Source organism: Alligator sinensis, unplaced genomic scaffold (genome assembly GCF_000455745.1).
Source record: "Alligator sinensis unplaced genomic scaffold, ASM45574v1 scaffold194_1, whole genome shotgun sequence".
NCBI lineage: Eukaryota > Metazoa > Chordata > Crocodylia > Alligatoridae > Alligator > Alligator sinensis.
The window spans coordinates 516,582-535,442 of NW_005841945.1; the positions used below are offsets into that span (position 1 = coordinate 516,582).

Consider the following 18,861-nt stretch of genomic DNA (forward strand, 5'->3'; position numbering starts at 1 on the left):
TAGCTCTGGCTCCAGGGCTGGGGCTGAAGCTGCTACCACGACAACAACTGCTGCATGGCCAGGCTAGCCTCTATATGGCCAGGTTACAGCTGGAGGCAGCATGTGCTCTGTGCTCCCTGCCCTGGGCAGGAGCAGGGCCCTAGCTGGAGCCAAAGCTGCAAGGGAAAGGTAAGTGGTGGAGGCAGAGGGGGTACAGGGGTCAAACAGAAGGGGGAACCAAGTACACGTCATGGACAGGTACCAGGGGTGGATGCCAGGAATCCAGGCACAGGGAAGCAAGTGACAGGAGGGACCAAGCAGGTAGGGCATGCACCAGGAGGGCATGTGTCAGGCATGCAAGTGGCAGAGGGCAGTTGGAAGGGGATACAGCCCTCAGACTGGCCCATACAGCCAAAACATTGAGCACCACTAAACTGTTCTCATAAATAAACTGTTCTCATAATAAACTTAATTGCATTTTCCAAATAGACATACCAAAGTACAGATATAGTAGAGAGCTTATGTAGCAGGCTCACCTTTCAGAGCTTTGGTTGAGTCCCAGGCTTGAGATCCTGCTGTTTTGATTGGTGGAGCCCATCCACCAATCAGGAGGCAGCAGGAGAAATAAAGTCATGCCCCTTTCCTGTGGGGAGGGGGAGAACAGCTCCTCCAGACCTGATTGAAGACTGTAAACTGTCAGGTCTAGAAGACTTCAGGGGCGGAGCCCTGGAGAATATAAAAGGAGCTGCGTGCCCAGCACGAAAGGCAGATGCAGCGAGGGACTCAAGAAGAGCAGAGCCAAGAAAAGCTGGGGAGCTCTCTCTCAGCCGGCAATAAGCCCAAAGCTTCTGAAACTGCCACTGGAGGAGCAGCCTTGGGAGTGGTGTGAGACTGCTCAGGCTGTTGATGGTGCACGGGGACAGTGCACAGAGACTCAGCCCTCGTAGCGAAGTGTGACTGCTGAGGCCCATCACAGTGCACAGCTTGGTGCACAGAGCCCAGGCAGGCTTTGGGAGCTGCAAGCAGCAGCTTGAGCCTGCAACCCTGGCAGGGCCTTGGGGGCCACAGTGAGGCAGCTCAGGCCCCATCTCCCGGCAAGCGGCCAAGTCCCATGGTGCACAGGGCAGTGCACGGATCCAAGCTTTGGGAGTTAGGGAGCAGCGGAGGCTGCTTGGGTTAGCCACCCAGCGTGAGGATGGATGGATGGAGCCTGAAGGGCCCAGCCTATGCTAAAAGAGCCCTCGGTGCCAAAGCCAGGGCACAGGGAAATAGTAGTGTTGCAGCATGAGGCCTAGCACCCAGAAACCAGCAGCGGTGGTGCTGCAGCTGAGAGGAGCTGAGCCCTCGGTGCCCAGAGCAGGGCACAGGGTGGGGAGGAGCCCAGTGGCATGGGAGAGGCCTGGAGAGGCGCTCCAGCAGAGGAAACCTGATTGAGCTGCACCCTGACCTCTGCCACCTGAGAGCGCGTGAGTTATTGGGGCCTTGGGTTCCACCGGGGAAAGACATTTGGGGCAGGCAAACCCAGAGAAGTGGCTGGGTGAGCAACCCCCCCCTTATCAAGGCCCTAAGGGGAGGGGCCCCAGGTGCTTCCTGGACACCCCTCAAGGGACCCCATTGGAAGGAGGACTATCTCTTGCCATGGGTCAGGGACTATATTAAGGAATAGATGTTATTAAGATTGTTCATGTTTGCACCTTATATTTTGTAATTGAAATGTTATAGTGTGATGTTGTAAATAATGTTATTTAGGGTTTGACCTTGGTTATTGGTTAGTGTTCACTGTGTAAATATATGCATATGATATTTAGTTTTATGTTTATGTATATTATATCTCAATAAATTGTATATAGTTAAAAACTTTGGGCTTGGGCTAACTCTATAGAGGAAAGAGGGATCTGCGTGAAATTCTGGCATCCCTTTCACAGCACCCCCTCCTGCCTATCCATCCCATCCTATTGATAATAGGGCACACCCTTTGGTGTAGCCAGGTTACACTTATTACACAAGCCACAACCCAGTCCCACAAAGTTGTGATTCTCAGTATCCTGCTGTAAACATGAACATTTCAGGAGACTAATTTTTATCTGAACTGCCCCCTCCTTTATTTTAAACAGTTTGTTTTGTTTAAAACATCTTTCACACCAAAGCTAACATTGCACGAGGGAGTCAGCAGAGAGATGGTGGAATGAGTCTCTTGACATCTTTGTATCTTGGTTTGATGAGCATTAGAGGTTATTTTGGGTATTGACAACCGCAAGGAGAAAAAAAAAAGTAGATAATCATCTGCCCTTCTCTATTTTGGTTGCCTTCTAAGCCCTAATACTCCTCAGTCTTATCCTTCTGTTTTAAACAAAAGTTTTGTGAAAATTGGATATTTTTTGAGAATCCAAAACACTGGAATCAGGACACCAAATGAAAACCTCTTACAAAGAATTAAGTTACTATCCCGACTTGTTGCAAAAATAAAATCAATGTGCCAGGAAGACTAAAAAAGAAGACGTGTCCCAAATTTATTTTTTTTAAAAGAATCTGGAGATTTTTAAGCCTCTCTTATGAGGTTTTCACACCTGTACCAGTACAAATTGGCACTACTGAGTTTTGTCATTCTGGGTGCAATCTCCACCTCCACTCAGCTCAACCATTCAGGTTCTGTTTGTACAGAATAAATGTGAAATGTCCACCCCCACTCCTATGCTCTCTCTTCTAGCTTGTGGGGTTGAAGGATGGCCTCAGCTCTTACACATTGGTGTAACAAGCATACATATTTAGGTTGTGTATGGCAAAGTATGTTCTTTTGATTGTGCATTGTGGGGGGGGGGGTGTTTATTTTATGTGGGCAAGATGGCCCCTGTTGTTCTGACCATGTGCTGTGCATATGGAAAGCTGGGGCCTTGTATTTGAGAAAAATATATAAAGTCCTCTAGCCTGATTGGCCAGCGGGAGCAAAGACTTTTAAGGCAGATTGGTTAAGAGAAAGACTGGAGTGTGGCCCTTCCTGACTAGTCAAGGCCAGGGTGATGTCATGTGCAGGGATATAAGGTGAGCCTGGCTGGTTTGGAGAGGAGCAGAAGCTGCTAGGGACTGCTGAAGAACAAAGTCTCCTCCAAGAGAGAAGGAATTTGTAGATAGTGAAAAGGGAAAGTCAGGTAGAGAAGAGAGAGAGGGAGAATTGTCCCACTGTCTGGAAACGCCTCTCTCCTCCTTTTCTTCCCTCTTTTTTGAAGATTAATACCAGGGAGGAAGGCGTTGATTCCTTGGGTTGACTCCCCAGGAATTAGGCCTGGTGGTTTTAAACAGGGTTGAAACCTGGGAGTTTCTAATTCTGCCAGCTTTGGGCTGGGGTTGAGGTTTGTGTGAGACCCAAATTACCTGCAGCCCAGGCCTAGAGGGTAAGCCTGGCTTTTCCCCTTTGTGCACAGCACTTAGCAGTTTTGTGTCAGATAAATAATGCTATGAACCCTAGAATTTAGCACCTCCATCATGCAGAAAAATGCTCTGGTTAATTCTGCACTGGTGAAGAATGTTGAACAAAATTTGCAAACATTGATTTAAGTCTCTCAAACATTCTTACATGGAAGATGTTACACCTATTACCATAGCAAGTCTCATCAAGTGGATCTGTTAAACAGTGCTCCAAACAAGCTCTACACAGACAAATCTGTGTCTGTGTAGAACATGAAGGGGGTCTCAATTTTTATTCACAATGTTTATGAATGTGTTCCAGGGGTACAAAGGGAAAGGGGCAGGAGACCCCTCCTATGGCATGGCCTGAGGCGGAAACAGTCTGCTGTAACAAAAAAAAGAAAAGCCCTGAGAACAGGGCAAACTTACCTTTTATAGGAACAGCCAGTCTGGATGAGCCATGGATGGACAGAACACACATGCAGTTCATCAGCCACTTTTATCTGCAGCTGGGACTGGAGTGAGAGGATGAAATCATCAAGGAATGCTGCCTGGCAGAGAGAAAAGCTGCCAGTGGGGAAACAATTATGGGGACATGGCAGGGAACAGGTTGTGGAGCCATCTCCCAAGCTAGGCAAGAGTTGCATGACCAGAAGGAGGAGAGGCTGGGGAAGTACTCTTTGGAGGGCTCTGACCCAACAGTTAGTTAAAGGAGATGCAGTCCTGGATGGCGAGGGACCTAGGCCAGGAAGGAAGGCATCAAGGGATGACAAAGTCCACAGAGGCTGGACATGTGAGTGGGGACTGGCTGAGGCCCCTCCCAAGAGTTTCAGTTAATTGCGTCTTTTCTTAATTTTCTCTAATCCTTAGGGCAGGTAAAAAGGGTCATAAGCAATGCTCAAAGGGCGTAGCAAGCCTGGACCACTTTGGGGACCTTTGCATAAAGAGGGGGACCCAGCACACCATCACGGATGGCTCACCGCCCTGAATACACCCGAGTGAAGTAAGAGAATGGGGACCAGCGTAGATGAAGGTGTGGGAGGCAACGCCAGAGGGCAATCAGGCTAACCACCAATTGGCTGTTCCAAGAGGGTGGTGCATGGCTGGGGTGTAGGGGAGGTGGAGCCCCAAGAACACCCACTCGGAGTAATGCCTGACCCACAGACCACTACAAGAAGGAGCCCCACTACTGAATGGAAGATCCAAATCATGGTAGGTGAGTGTCAGGGCATCCTTCGGGGAGAACACATCTCAACATCGCAGCTGCAGGAGCAGCCTCTGAGGTAGACCCTGGGCACATGCTCCAAGGCAGCCAGGGAGCATTTACATGAGGCCAGGCGGGCACAGAATGCCTAGAAAAATTGCACTGCCAGCCAGGATAGAGCATCAAAAATGGCTTGAGATAGTTACTGCAACTTTAAAATAAGTTCACAGAAGTTGTAGAGAGTTACTCAAATTGATAGAATTAAAATGCTGAAGGATGAAGAATTCTGAGCTAGAGAAGTATGTTTACAACCATGGTGCTGCAATTATGGCCTTCTTTTTCAACTTGAAAAAAGCAAATATATAGACAAGAACAGGCTGTGCCTTAAAAGAGCATGTTGCCAGAGAACAAGGAAGAATCTACCAGACAAGCCTATTTGTGATTCAGAAGCAGCAACTTAAATCCACGAGTGGTAAATACCAATTTGCTCTGTAGAAGATCAGTAGGAGTATTCTAAATGCTCCTTACCTTAACATCAGTCCCATAAGGATCTGAAAGCATTTTTTAAAGTTAAGCATTACTACTTCCTCTTTGATAAGCTATCATTACTATAGTTAAGTTACAATGGGATAAACTGAGACACAGCAAAACTGAATGGCTTCCATAAGTTCAGAGTGCAAGAAAGTTAAGGCTAATAGAAGAACAAGATCCTCAAGGTGGTAAAAATTATACTATTTCCAGTGATCTTAAAAGAGCACTGACAATTTATACATCAAGCCTAGCCATTAGTTTTATCAATTAGGCTAGGGACAGAAATTATACATAAACTGGTGCAAGTGATCAGAAACCAGTACGAATCTATAACACAACAGAAGTTCGGTGTACATAAACCACTTTCAAAAGAGCTAAAAACTGCTTTAAGATAAAGATAGATGGGTGTAATATCAGGCTTAACTGATTTAGGTTAAATCAGTTTATTGAACTTCTGTCCCAATTCAAGTATCCCTCCAGATTCAAGTTAACTCACAGTACCCCAGCATCCCAGCATGCTTTGCACCTCCCTCATAAACCCTTCCTTGCAGAGTGGGTTGGCCTTGGCTCAAACTGTCTGCTTCAGCTGAGCAAGGAAACATGCTCTAGCTTCCCCCAGCTCCTGGCCTGAGCCACTGCAGGCACGTGGCTACATTTATGGATTCAAAAGTGGATGTCGGTTCACTTGCTTATTGGTTCAATCTACGAGGAGCAGTTTCTCTGACTTGAGAAGGGTATTTATAATCAGATCAATCACAGGTCACTCCCAAGAGATTAGATTGTCCAGTCAAAGTTGTAAACAGATTTACAGAGAAACTGCTCCTCTTCATGAAAGACAGGACTACACGTTCCTGAAATTGAAGTAAGTGAGTTTTAAAACTTGCATACAACCAAAGAAGCTGACTTCTTTTTCCTTTTTCTCAATTCTTATTTTCTCTATAAATCTGTTGCTGCAATTAGGGTTTATTTTTTTATCATCTATGAAAAATGATGTGTCTGGATGTAATGATGTAAAACACTTTATGACTGGACAATCTAATCTCTTGGGAGTGGCCTGTGATTCATCTGATTATAAATATCCTTCTCAAGTCAGAGAAACTGCTCCTTTTCACTGAAGACAGGACTACACATTCCTGAAACTGAAGTAAGTGAAATTTAAAATTTGCATACAACCAAAGAAGTTGACTTCTCTTTCCTTTTTCTCAATTCTTATTGTCTCTATAAATTTACTGTTGCAATAAGGATTTATTTTTTATCATTTATTCAAAAATACTTAAATATTGCACTTTTACAGTTTGGGGAATTTAATTAGAAATCATTATGAGAAACTAATTCTGGTTACTTGTAGTCAGGTACAGTTGCTAGCTATACACAGCCATTCCTACATTAATTTGCAAGTGTATCTCTGTCATACCTGCAACATTTCTACTATACTAATTGTCTTCTCTGCTGAAGGTTTTGTGATCTAGACAAACATGGAAGTTCACTGCAATTCTTGCAAAACTTATGACCCAGTTTCCCAAGTCCTGGTTTCCTAAGCCAGTCCATTAGGCTAGTGAGTCAAATGGCTCCTTTTTGTCACCATTGAACTAATACCATTAAAACTGAACCATTCTGATAATCAGAACATTTGTCTGAAACACAGCCATAGTGCAGGAAGTGCAAATACAACCAAACAGTGGCAGGAGACTCAGAATGTGCGATGTTTGATCCCATTCTGAGCTAAACTGTAGGAAAGCCTTTTATTAAAGGTAAAACATTTTAAAACACTATTTTACTGTAAATAAAAGTTGAAATTTATGCCTAATGAAACCAACACTAAAATAGGTTTAATGTCAGAAGAATTAAGTGATGTCTAAGGCAGCATTAAAAGTGCCCTCCAGGTCATTTTCTATTCAATCCTGTCTCAGGAATCCATCTTCTCCAAACACTCTTTCTTCCTATTCATCCAACATTATTTGTACTGCTTTCCAGCATTGCAATACACCTACTTTCCAGCACCGTTATGCAGAAGACACATGTTGCTTCCTTTAGCTGCATTGTTTTCTTTGGAATTTAATAACTGGGATTTAAAGTGAAAAGTTTTTTCTTTCTTTTGAAATGTGCTGCCATGGCTTCCCGTGTTCTGCCATGGCTTCCTGTGTTTCAGAAATTTAGTACCCAGAGTGGTGTTAGCCTTGTCAAAAGATCAGCATGAGGGTGCTTACATTCTTCTAGTTGTCCTTGATCTGAAATAAAATCTATCCAGACTAAAAATATGTAACTATGCTTTGTGAATGGAAAAATATAACTCTGAAATACAGTGTGTCAGGAATTCACTATTAGGGAAGGAGATAGGGCAGGACAGCACCTTAGAGACTAACTGGTTCAGAGAGGCATGGACTTTCATAGACAACAGCCTACTTCAGCAGATGCTATTAGGGAAGGAAGCACACAGAGAAGGGAAAACTTAAATATTTGTTTTCTAGACTTCATTTGTTTAAAGGAAAAAAAGAATGACTTAGTGACTATTCCATTTAAACTTCAGTACAGTATGATATAGTACAGTATGATAGAGTACAATTTTGTATCTGTTTAGTTATGCATATCAGTGCAGTCATACAATTTCCAAAACCTCCACATATTGTCATTTAGTTCCCAGCATTTTTTTCCCAGAAGCTTCCATTTACTGAGATGATTCAGTCTAATGTCACTGGTGGTAGTGGAAATTTCCACTTTTGTAATACTGTTCCTATTAATGACCCTGGCAGCCACCATTCTTACCTATTGGGCCATGTCTGACCTGAAGTCTACATTACCCATATCCTGGGTGATAATAAGCCTGCAGTTGTATGTTAGTTATCACCACTTATAGGCTCAGTACAGATAGTCAAAAAGCCCAAGGCTGAACTGATTCAATCTTTACTGGTTAGTCTAAGCTATGTAGATTGAACTGATATGCAAGTGAACAGATATTCCATGTTCACAGTGCCTCAACAACTATAGGAATTGGCTTATACTGTAACATGGCAAACAGAGCTGCTGTAGATTCCAGATTTCCACATAGCTCCTTCTGTACAAAAAAAAGCTAATACAATGAGCTCGTGTTGCCATGCAGCTGATATAATGATCAGCAGTCGCTACTGAATTTCCATGTGAGGAACATTGGGGAATATTTAAGAGCTTGGGCTGACTTTCCAATGCTAGGACATGCAAACTGTACCAGTCTAGAACCAGGTTAATGTTGCCAACTGGAAAATGGCTACATAGACCGCTCCAGGCCCTCGACTAGCCAGTTTGGTGTTAACCAGTCAAGTGGTAATTCAGTGTTTGGTGGAGCTAAATAATAATCTGTGGGCAAAATACAGTTTACCAGCATAACTAACACACCTGAATGAAACAGATGGCTTTTGAAAAGAGTGTCCCCAAACTATGCTGAGATCAATAAAGGCATACATGTGCCCATATTTTGCTCTCCACAAGGAGCAAAGGAGTGTATAAAGTGCAATGGGTACTCTCCCATTGGTCATCTACAGAGAAAGGCTTATGAATACCAGTTTCAGACGTATGGGAAAAATACATGACATCAGGGTGCCAAGAAACTTAGCTGTTTATATACTCTTTTCAACTAACCTGGTTATTGATAGTAAGGTTTGAATGACATTGTAGCCATGATAATCCAGGAAATATGTGAAAAGTAGGTGTTTTGGGTAACATCTTTTATTGGATCAACTGTATAATTTGGAAAGATGGTAGACAAGCCTTCAGGGGCAATTGTCCTTCTGGTCACTTTAGGTCATTTGTTACATGATGCAGCTACTGGGACCATAGTTATTTTCAGGGACCCCTTCTCACCATCTCCTGATAATTATCTCTAATAACACTGTACCAGAATCAAAGACCATGTGGCAGTAAACATTTTACATAAATGTATCTCAGGATGGTGGCCAGAGCATGCAGGTTCAAAATATGGTGGGGCTCTGCTCCCAGTTTGGATGCCAATCACCTGCTTAGTATTGTCATAGCCAAAGATGATAAGAAATTCTCCATGGCTGAACATGTTAACATTATGGTATGTGTGGGGCCAGCTGTATTGCTCAATAGAGGAAATTTAATAAAGATAAATAGGTCATTGTTATGTGGGAGTGAGTTTGAATAACATTTATTTTCCATGGTTCCTTCCGTTTTAGGAAGGTTTTAAACCTCTGCTTTCCAATGTTCAAATTCTCTCCTTGCTTCCAATTTGCTTTTCCACTAGTCTTTTGTTAATATGAGCCTAATAGCATCCGTGGTTTTTGCAGTGGACTGCATAAGTACGGGGAAATAATTTTTAGTTGCATTTTAACTATAAACTCAAGTTCTTCGTAGTTTACCATGTGAAAGGTTTTTTTTTAATTCCTCTTCATTATATAATCTTTATCAATATTTACATTCCATGGATTGTAAGCCTTTTAGTCTAAAAGCACAAATTAGGATAATCTAGTTATATAAAATGGAACATGGAGAATGGTGTAATCTTTGTGGCCTGAATGCTGCACTCCATCAGGTGCAAGAGGGCGAGAGTTTTCTTAGCAGGGGCACATGACTATCAGAGGCCAAGTAAGTGGCAGAAGCAATTAAATGTAATGCAGACTTATGTTAGAAGTGCCATAGAGTTAAAACTACATTAGGAAATAATTATATTTAATAGAATTCATGACTTTTGTAAGTTGATGGAACCAGAACTTTAGCTGGCCTGACTTCAGCTTGGAACTATGCTGAGCTACAGCAGACAAAGATCTGTTAATTGAATACTTAATTCTCTGGATAAAATAAAAAATTACAAGAAGAGGTAAACATTTTATAGGCATGAATGATAGAGGCAGTAATAGGAATGGCTTATGTTTTATATAATGATTCCATCACAGAGTACTTCAAAAAGACACAAAAAGTTAAATTGTTCAATCAAATATTTTAGATTGATAAATTGCTGCATGCTTCCTGAGATAGCTTACTTCACTTTTTGTTGCCTAGCACCCAACAGTTTCAAGTATCTCATACAGGTTTTTTTTTTAATAAGCTCAAAGAAATTATCTGGAATGCTTTACAAAACAAGCTAAACCAAAATTTAAATTGGGTCTGACCAACGACTAGTCAATCAAGATGTGCAAAGGTATAAAATAGATTCCAGAGAAATAGCTGGGTTCAAAACTAAAGGAAAGCAAAATTGTAACCATTGTTCAGATTGAAGTTGAAAACCTTATGCTGAATTCTGAGGTCAGAAAGGGAATCTTGTATTGGATCTGAATAAAGCATTGTGATCCAAGACATTAACAGTAATATACTGTTACAGTACTGCCATCCTCCTCAATTCAGCAAATACTTTGCATGTCCCCATATGTGCCTCTACATTCCATCTCCCTGTATGTGACTGGAGTACGGGGGAGAATTTGGCAACACTGAGTCAGCAGCAGACAGTGGATTCCAACAGGGTCATTGCATGCTAACAAGGTGGTTCAAGGGGAGTTGAAGTAAACATTGAAAAGCCAACAACCAGGAATACATTTCAGAATACATTGTCTGAAGCAGCTGTCAGCAGCCTTTGTAGGTTGCAGGCCAGAGTGACCCTGTTCCAGTCCCAGATAAGTGGGAGGGTCCTAGGACCCAGGTGCCACTACTGCTTTTCCCAATAGCAGCACAGGGAGAGTTCCTGTAACTGGTGCTTTTCCCCATAGTGGCATGAGATAGCAACTGCTGCAGAAGTCTCCCCACCACCCCACCAACTCCCCACATCTTCAAGCTGGATCAAGTGGCTCCATGAGCTGGATCCAGCTCATAGGCTGCAGGTTGCAGACCGCTGGCATAGAGAGTTTGTTGTATCGCATATAATTTTATTTAATACTTTTATCTGTCATTATAATTTATCTTGTTTTTATAGTAAGCTGCCCTGAGCTTCTTTTGAGTAGGAAGACATATAAATCTGATAATTAGTTTCATTAATGACTAATACTTAGCTAGGTATGTGCGTATATACCTAGTAGGTTGGAACCACTGAGTAGGGAAATGCAGCTTCTTGCATTTATGCATCATGCAGGATAAAAGAAATCAATGTTTCTTTGACCCTATTATAATTTAGAATTAGTTGCATGATTAATACTGTTAGGGTAAAATACAGATTACCCTACTGACAGGATTAGTTCCACTAACTCTATGAGTAAGAAACGGAATTTACTCCTAGGAATGTGATCCAAAACCTAATACAGGGTACATCTACATGAGACACTACATTGCCATAGCTCATTGTTACAGTGATGTAGCAGCAGCGGGCACAAACCATGATGCTGATGCTACTGCACAGTAGCAATGAGCTACTGTATAGTAGTGTGGGAAAAGACCTGTGCAGCATCTGGACTGCGCAGTAATATTGCTTAAACAAGTACTAAATGACAGTGCAGTAATAACTGTGCAGTCCACTGCATGTGTAGAAGCACCCACACTTCATGGAAATTACTTCAGTTGACTTAAACGCTGTGGATTCACATTTTTCATGACTAATTAGCTAAAGGGATCCAGTCAGTAGGCTCATTGAGAATATAAAATTGGGAGATGGAGGAGGAGGAAGATGAGTTAATTTCTGCTTTCCTCTTGGCACTTCTAACCAGAGGTTTCAAAGAACTTTACAAAGGAATTTCCATGATCTCAGATAAGGGAAACTGAAGTACAGAAAGGTGGAGCGACTTATCCAAGGTCAACCTGCAAGCCAAGCCAGGAACAGAGTCCCATGTTTTCTCCCTCCTAGGTCACTTTATTCCCTGCCCCCTCCCCCGCACCTTTTCTTTTATGGCCTTGGTTTGCATGGCCCTAAAGCTGAACTTTAAGGTTGATTTAAAAATAAACTGACCCTTTCATGTGTATGATTAAGAATAGTTTAGCCAAACACTAGTCTAGGATGGTTTAGATAGCGATAATCCTGCCTTGAGCAGGGGGCTGAACTAGAGGACCTCCTGAAGTCCCTTCCAGCCCAACTTTTCTATGATTTTGTTTCTATGTGAACTGAAAAGCTACAATCATTGATGGGGGTTATTTAAGATCTCCTCTTTTTATTTGTTTTTGTTCTGTCAGCTACAGAATGCACAAATTGCTAGTAGGTCTGTCAAGCACATGTCTATACCCTGCTCATATCAGCTGCTTCTGCTGCCTCTGAAATTTTTTTTATTAAGTAATGTCAAATATAATTCACCAGTTCAGAGTTACAAAAACAATATCTTCTGTTAAAATACCAGAGACACATTTGAACGCTCAACTCAGCTGTTTCTCAATGATAGAGCTTAATTATATTTTCTTCCTGTTTGGAAGAAATTCATCTTAAGTCTGTCTTACTATTGGGTTCAAATACTGCTGACTTCATTGACATGAACCAGCTAGCTGTGATAAAACCAAGCAAGATTTAATCTGAGGTACGTATCACTCAGTATTAGACTTTGATGAAAGCTTAGTCTGCCTGTGTCCTCTTACCCTATTCTTTAATATAAATGGAGAAGTCTAGATGGGGAAATTACTCCCAGCTATTGGGGCAACAGCTCCAGAATGCCCATTTTACAAAAAATGAATCAATGAGAAGCACTGCTGGAGTCTAAGCTCCTAAACACGTACAGGGAAGCTGCTCCAACACACTGTAATTACAATGTGTTGGAGCAGATTCAATTAATCAAGTCTGCTGGAGCCTGGAAATCAATGCACTCCAGAATTACTTCAGCATGATGTGTATCAGCATCCCCATGCTGAAAAATTGAGGTGGGGGTGCTTTCACTAAAGTTGGTTCAATGAGCTTTAGTTAAAGTGCCCCCGCCAGTGTTTTACAGCATGGGAACACTGATACACATGATGCTCCAAGAGCCATGGCTCATTAAAGCACCACCCCTTCCCCCACCCTCCAGAGCACATCTATAAACATCCTAAGAGTTGCCTAGTTTAGTCAGATAATTTATTCAATCAGAATTCTTGGGTATCATTTGCAGGGGTGTCAGGAGGTTTACTCAAATGCTGCTGAAGATGTAATCTGGCTCACCATATTTTATTACTGATGAATATACAAGGGAAAGAAAGAATATGGCATAATGTTCAGAGCTCAACCTGAGATTTTTTGCAGAGGTGGTAATCAGAGAAAAAAATATGTACTTGCAAACCAAGCAAATTGGATTTGAAAATCAATGAAGCAATACAAAAGGCGCCCAGTGCAACATACTTATGCTACTACTTTTCAGAGCCGAAATGTAGTACCTGTTATCCTATTATAACAATCCCTTTGTAGGGCACAGACCAAATTGAATTCAGTCATTTATATTTCACAGATTCAAAGTCAGGCTCCAGTTACAGCCACATTGCAACTTCTATATCTAGACATCACATTAAGTTTTTCCACTCCTGTTTAACAAGTCTGTCGGTCTGTCTGTCACTACAATGTTAGAACAATTATTCCTCTGCAAGTGAAATAATTTGACTTCCAAACTTAAAAAGGCTTTAGAAAGAATCACTCCCAAAGCTAGGGGAAAGATAGGTTAGTTGAAGCCACAGATACATTTTTCATTATGTGAGACAGACATTTTATCTACATGAAAAGTGCCTATTGTCTCCTAAACATGAACTGATTCCAGGTAAGACAGACGTTCAGAGTAGGGTAACAGTTTAAGATCCATTTCAAAGAACATGCCTTTGATGTGGTACAAATTCTTTAAGATACAACATCAAGGCTGTTCTATTGGAAATGGTACTAAGATCGCAACTAAGAAAGAAAAATCTAGATTAATCTGTGCAACTTTTTATGCCATTTATTCAACACGTTACACAGAACGGGCAAACTCTCCAGTGAAAATTAAAAACAAGGCAATTAGTGGCTAGAGGAAGTGTTCAGAACTCCATGTTTTACAAACAAGCATGGCACATCTCTAAGCCTGAGAAAATATGAGTTCCATTCATCCCAAAGTTGGCTGGAAAAAATATTTTGATGATGTTCCCAAATTGCTGCTAGTCACCCAGGAGAGGTCAATGGTTGATATGCTACTAACAGAGATAACTCAAGCAATAATTTGTAGCCCCACTAGCCTTTTCATTAAAAAAAAAGTATCCTTCAACTCACTAGTCACTCATCAGGCTTTAGAAAAGCTTCCTCTTAAATTCATGATCAGAGACTGCACTACTGCACTTTCCCACACTCTCAGAAGATATTAGTTTTTTCTCCCACCAAGGTGCTTCAAAATACAGTCATAACTGATAAGTCACAGAAGGTGAACTTCCTGTTTTTCAGCAACTGACACAGTTCTGGCAAAAGCTCTCCAAAACCTTATACAATGCTTGTCAAGAATGCACCTTCTTGAGAGCGTGTCTACGCTCGACTTCTGTTCCTCAGAACTGTTTACTAGTTAAAGTTGAGGTATCAGACATGTTTGCAAAGGCTATGTGGATACTCTATACATTTTCCAAACTACAAGCAGGTAAAGAGCATGCTATGTGTGATCATATCATAGCAAAATTAAGACTTTTCACAGGAGAAGTGTACCCAGATTGTATTGAGTAATATGTGTTCAGTTACTGTCAGACCGCTCCACAGATAAAATATGAACACAGGTCACTGATTGTTAGTCCCAGCCCTGGCAATGCACTGGAGTCTTGAACTGGTCCCAGGATTACTCTTCTGCCAGCAGCAGAGATCCTGTGGATCCAGCAGCATCCTCTCCTGGGCACAGCTCTCAGTGCCTTCCTTTGCCCACTGCCAGTGGCAAAGGACCAGCCCACTCGGGCATGTCAGGGACAGGTGCTCGTGGGCTGAGCAGTATCAAGATATGCAGCAGAGAGGTTATGAGCTCCAGGGGCAGGACTTGCCTGTCTTCACAGGCACATGTGCAAGCTGTGGTGCCTCATGCCAGGGTTGATGTCATGGGACAGGAGATGGAGGCACATCCATCTGCAGCTCCAAGTCCATCCAGAGTGGGCTGAGATCACAGTAAGCATTAACTATCTGACTGCTCAGAACATGTACTCATTTTTTATATGGGATGGTAATGTTTGTTACACCTCAGATAAAATATGTGCTAAGTGTCTCACATGACAAGGCCCACATTCTCTGAATGGCCAACCCTCTCAAGTAACAAGCTTAGACTGTGCATTTTTCAAAGTGAATCTCACCATTCACCCTAATTTTATAATGGGTCTCCATGCTATACCACCTGTTTACCAACTGTGTTTCCTCAGCAAGTCCAACTAGACCTGACCCCTGTTATAGACTTTTCTGTCAGGCCCGAATTAGTAAACAAATGAAGGGACCAAGAACAGTCGTTCTCAACTGGGATGCCACTACATTTAAGGAGTGGTGAAGCAGTGCCATTACTCTAAAGAGGCTGAGAGTTATGGACCTAAAACATTGCCTCCCTATGCACTATGTATCCATAAGAACATAACAATAAGAGTTAAAAGTGTTAAAATAACAAATGGACTTCATGCATTCCTGTCTCATCTAACTGTTTAAGTAGACCACATTTTTCCCAAATACCTCAACCATCTACAGCCCAAACCTTTTCTCAGCTTCAAGTCTCTCAGTCCTGCACAACTATCTTCTGGGTTTTTGGACAGACCACTGATCAGAGAATAGCAGGGTAATACATGAAGGGACTTGCCACCTGTATTGTTTGTCAATTCTCAGCACTGGGATTACTTGAAACCAATGACTTGGACTCCCACAGACAAGCAAAACTACTGAAGACTGACCTCACCCTTAGTTACCCTTTAGCAAGAAATTAACATAACAGTCAAACAACGGTATACATAATAGTCATAATAAATTAAAAACAACCAAAACCCCTTTTATGCCAGTCTGCATTTCCTATCTCCTGCAGTGAAACTGATACTCTTAAAAGTTGTCAGTAACTTACCTGGGGAGATTTAACTGAAAACACTCAAGTTAAGGCTTTTATTAAAAAGGCTTAATTTTCAGAGGACAGGCACTTAGTAGGTCCTGAATAGTCAAACACTAAATGTCTGAAGCTGGAGAGAGAAAAAAAAAGAGGAACCCAAAAGTCATATCTTATTCTTGAAAATTCTGGGTTCTTGCTTAAATACATATTAAAGACACATGTCTGACTTTCTTGGTGCTTGTTCAAACCTTAAAAACATAATAAGATAAACAGCATTGTAGACTTACAGTACAATATAACTCGTATGAAAATTTTGTAAATAGTAATATCCCCTGAGCAACACCTGATTCTTGAAATCCTCCCCTAAAAAATCTTAAGAAAACTAGATGAGCCTTGCCCTGAAAGTTAATGTAACTGGGCTCTGGGGGACAATATGGGAATAAAATCACCTGGAAAATGTCTTACCAGCAGCTCCCCCCTTTAGCACAGGTGCCACTTCTGAGATACCCAGGGAGAGAGTCTGTCATTCAGGTACCCGAGTCCAATTTGAAGCTTTAAAACCAAGAATCATAATTTCTGCCTATCTAGGGTGTGTGTACATGAAACAGGGGCCCTAAATTGAAGTAGTGGGCTTCTAAACCCACAGCTTCAATTTAGGGCCCTTAAAGCCCCCATGTCATGCACACATCCCATACTTACCTGCCTCATCAGTGGTGGGGAGGAGAGGGTGAGCTGCTGGTGGGCGGAGGGGTCCCTGGGCTGGGAGGGGTGGGGGGCGTGCTTCCTTCTGCTGCAGTGGCAGGCCCCGCCCCGGCAGCACCTGCCTGCAGACACCCAGCTCAGGTGGTCCTGCGGGGGCACCACAGCCTTGGAGAAAAACACTGGGCCCCAGAGCAGTTCAGGCAGGCAGGCTCCGGGGGCAGGTGGGAAATCAGGCTTACTGCTTTTCTTCGGTGGAGCCTGCCTTCCCGGGCTGCTGCATGGAGCCCGGTGCTTTGCTCCACAGCTGTAGGGGCAGCAAATTAAAAATCCTTGGAGGAGTCTTAGTTTGCTGTGCCCCAAGTCATTTAAGGCGCATTATGCCGCCGAATTTCCTACAGTGGCTGGAATTAATGTGCAATATGCCGCCAAGGCATGCAAACACTGACACCATTAAAGTGGTGCGAAAGCATTTAACCTGCCTTAAAGTGTTGAGCACACGCACCCCCATTTCATCTATACACGGCCCTAGATTCCAAGCATTTAAAACAAAACCCAAACCTAATGACTCTCTCTTTCCTCTAATTCTGTAAAGAGTCAGAGGTTAACTTAATTAGGGCAGGGTGAAAGGGAAGTAGTTATTTATATTTATTTATTTATTTATTTTTGGTTAATGAGGTAGTCTCCAAATATTTAAAATTAGGCAGGTGCCAGGTCATGGGCAGCCAGTCAGGGGCCAGTCAGAGGACATGGGGAGACCTGGATCAGGAGTGAGTGGAAGGGACAGAGTAGGGAGAAAAGGAGGAGGGGTTGCTTTCTACATGGAGTGAAACTTCCTCTCTATCGGCCACTGGTCAGACCGCAGTTGGAATGCTGCATGCAGTTTTGGGCGCCACACTTCAAGAGGGATGTGGATAACCTGGAGAGGGTCCAGAGAAGAGCCACTCATATGGTTAAGGGCTTGCAGGCCAAGCCCTATGAGGAGAGACTAGGGCACCTGGACCTCTTCAGCCTCCGCAAGAGAAGGTTGAGAGGTGACTTTGTAGCTGCCTATAAATTCATCATGGGGGCGCAGAAGGGAATTGGTGAGGCTGTACTCACCAAGGTGCCCCTGGGGGTCACAAGAAATAATGGCCATAAGCTAGCAGAAAGCAGATTTAGACTGGACATTAGGAAGAACTTCACAGTTTGAGTGGCCAAAATCTGGAATGGGCTCCCAAGGGAGGTGGTGCTCTCCCGTACCCTGGGGGTCCTCAAAGTTGGTTAGATAGGCATCTGGCTGGGGTCATCTGAACCCAGCAGTGTTTCCTGCCTATGCAGGGGGTCAGACTCGATGATCTATTGAGGTCCCTTCTGACCCTAACATCTATGGATCTATGAATCTATAAGCAGTACACTTCTCTGGAGGATGACATTGGCTCCAAAGATAAGCAGCTTGAAACCCTCTGGGTCAAGCTACAGTGGGGAGGGGGAGGGGGGAGGGAGAGGGGCAAGTGAGAGAAAACTAACTGTAGGCATTTACTACAGGCCACCAAACCAAGGAGAGGAGCTGGATCTGGAGTTCTTTTGAGAACTGACAGAGTCTGCACGTGCAAGGGACTTGGTTGTCATGGGTGACTTCAATTACCCGGACATAGAATGGGAGGAACACTTGGCTAGGTCAGATCGTTTATGCAGTTTCTTGACTGTGATTGAGGAGCTCTTCCTGACCCAGGAAGTGCAAGGGCCAACCAGAGGTAATGCCCTCCTAGACTTGGTCTTGGCTAGGGGAGATGATCTGGTGTGTGGCTTGAACACTGAGGGTAACCTGGGTGACAGTGACCATGAAATTATAAGGTTCACCATCCACTGCAAGGTTGACAAATCAACCAGCAGGACTGAAGTCTCGGACTTCAAAATGCTGACTTTGACAGGCTCAGAGCATTAGTAGGGGAGGCGATGTGGGACCAGGAAGGGAAGGTGAATGGGGCGCACAAAGAGTGGTCGTTGCTAAAGGATACAATCCTTGAAGCACAAAAGAAAAACGTTCCTGCAAAGCAGAAAGGTAGCAGAAGGATGGCAAGCCCTCCTGGCTTAATGGGGACATTGTGGTCCTCTTAAAAAAAGGAGGTGTACACACAGTGGAAGCTAGGGATGGTCCTCAAGGAGGACTATGCAATAGTGGGCAGCGCTTGTAGGGAA

At 43.0% G+C, this 18,861-nt stretch overlaps 1 protein-coding gene across 1 annotated transcript in view; it reads left to right on the forward strand.

The window, feature by feature from the left end:
* The first annotated feature begins 6,216 nt into the window (after nt 1-6,216).
* HPGDS (hematopoietic prostaglandin D synthase) overlaps nt 6,217-18,861 on the forward strand; it is a 70,060-nt gene continuing 57,415 nt past the window's right edge. Inside the window, exon 1 of the mRNA XM_006020049.3 lies at nt 6,217-6,260. The gene's annotated coding sequence lies outside the window, so the exon portion shown is untranslated. The remainder of the gene's footprint in view (nt 6,261-18,861) is intronic.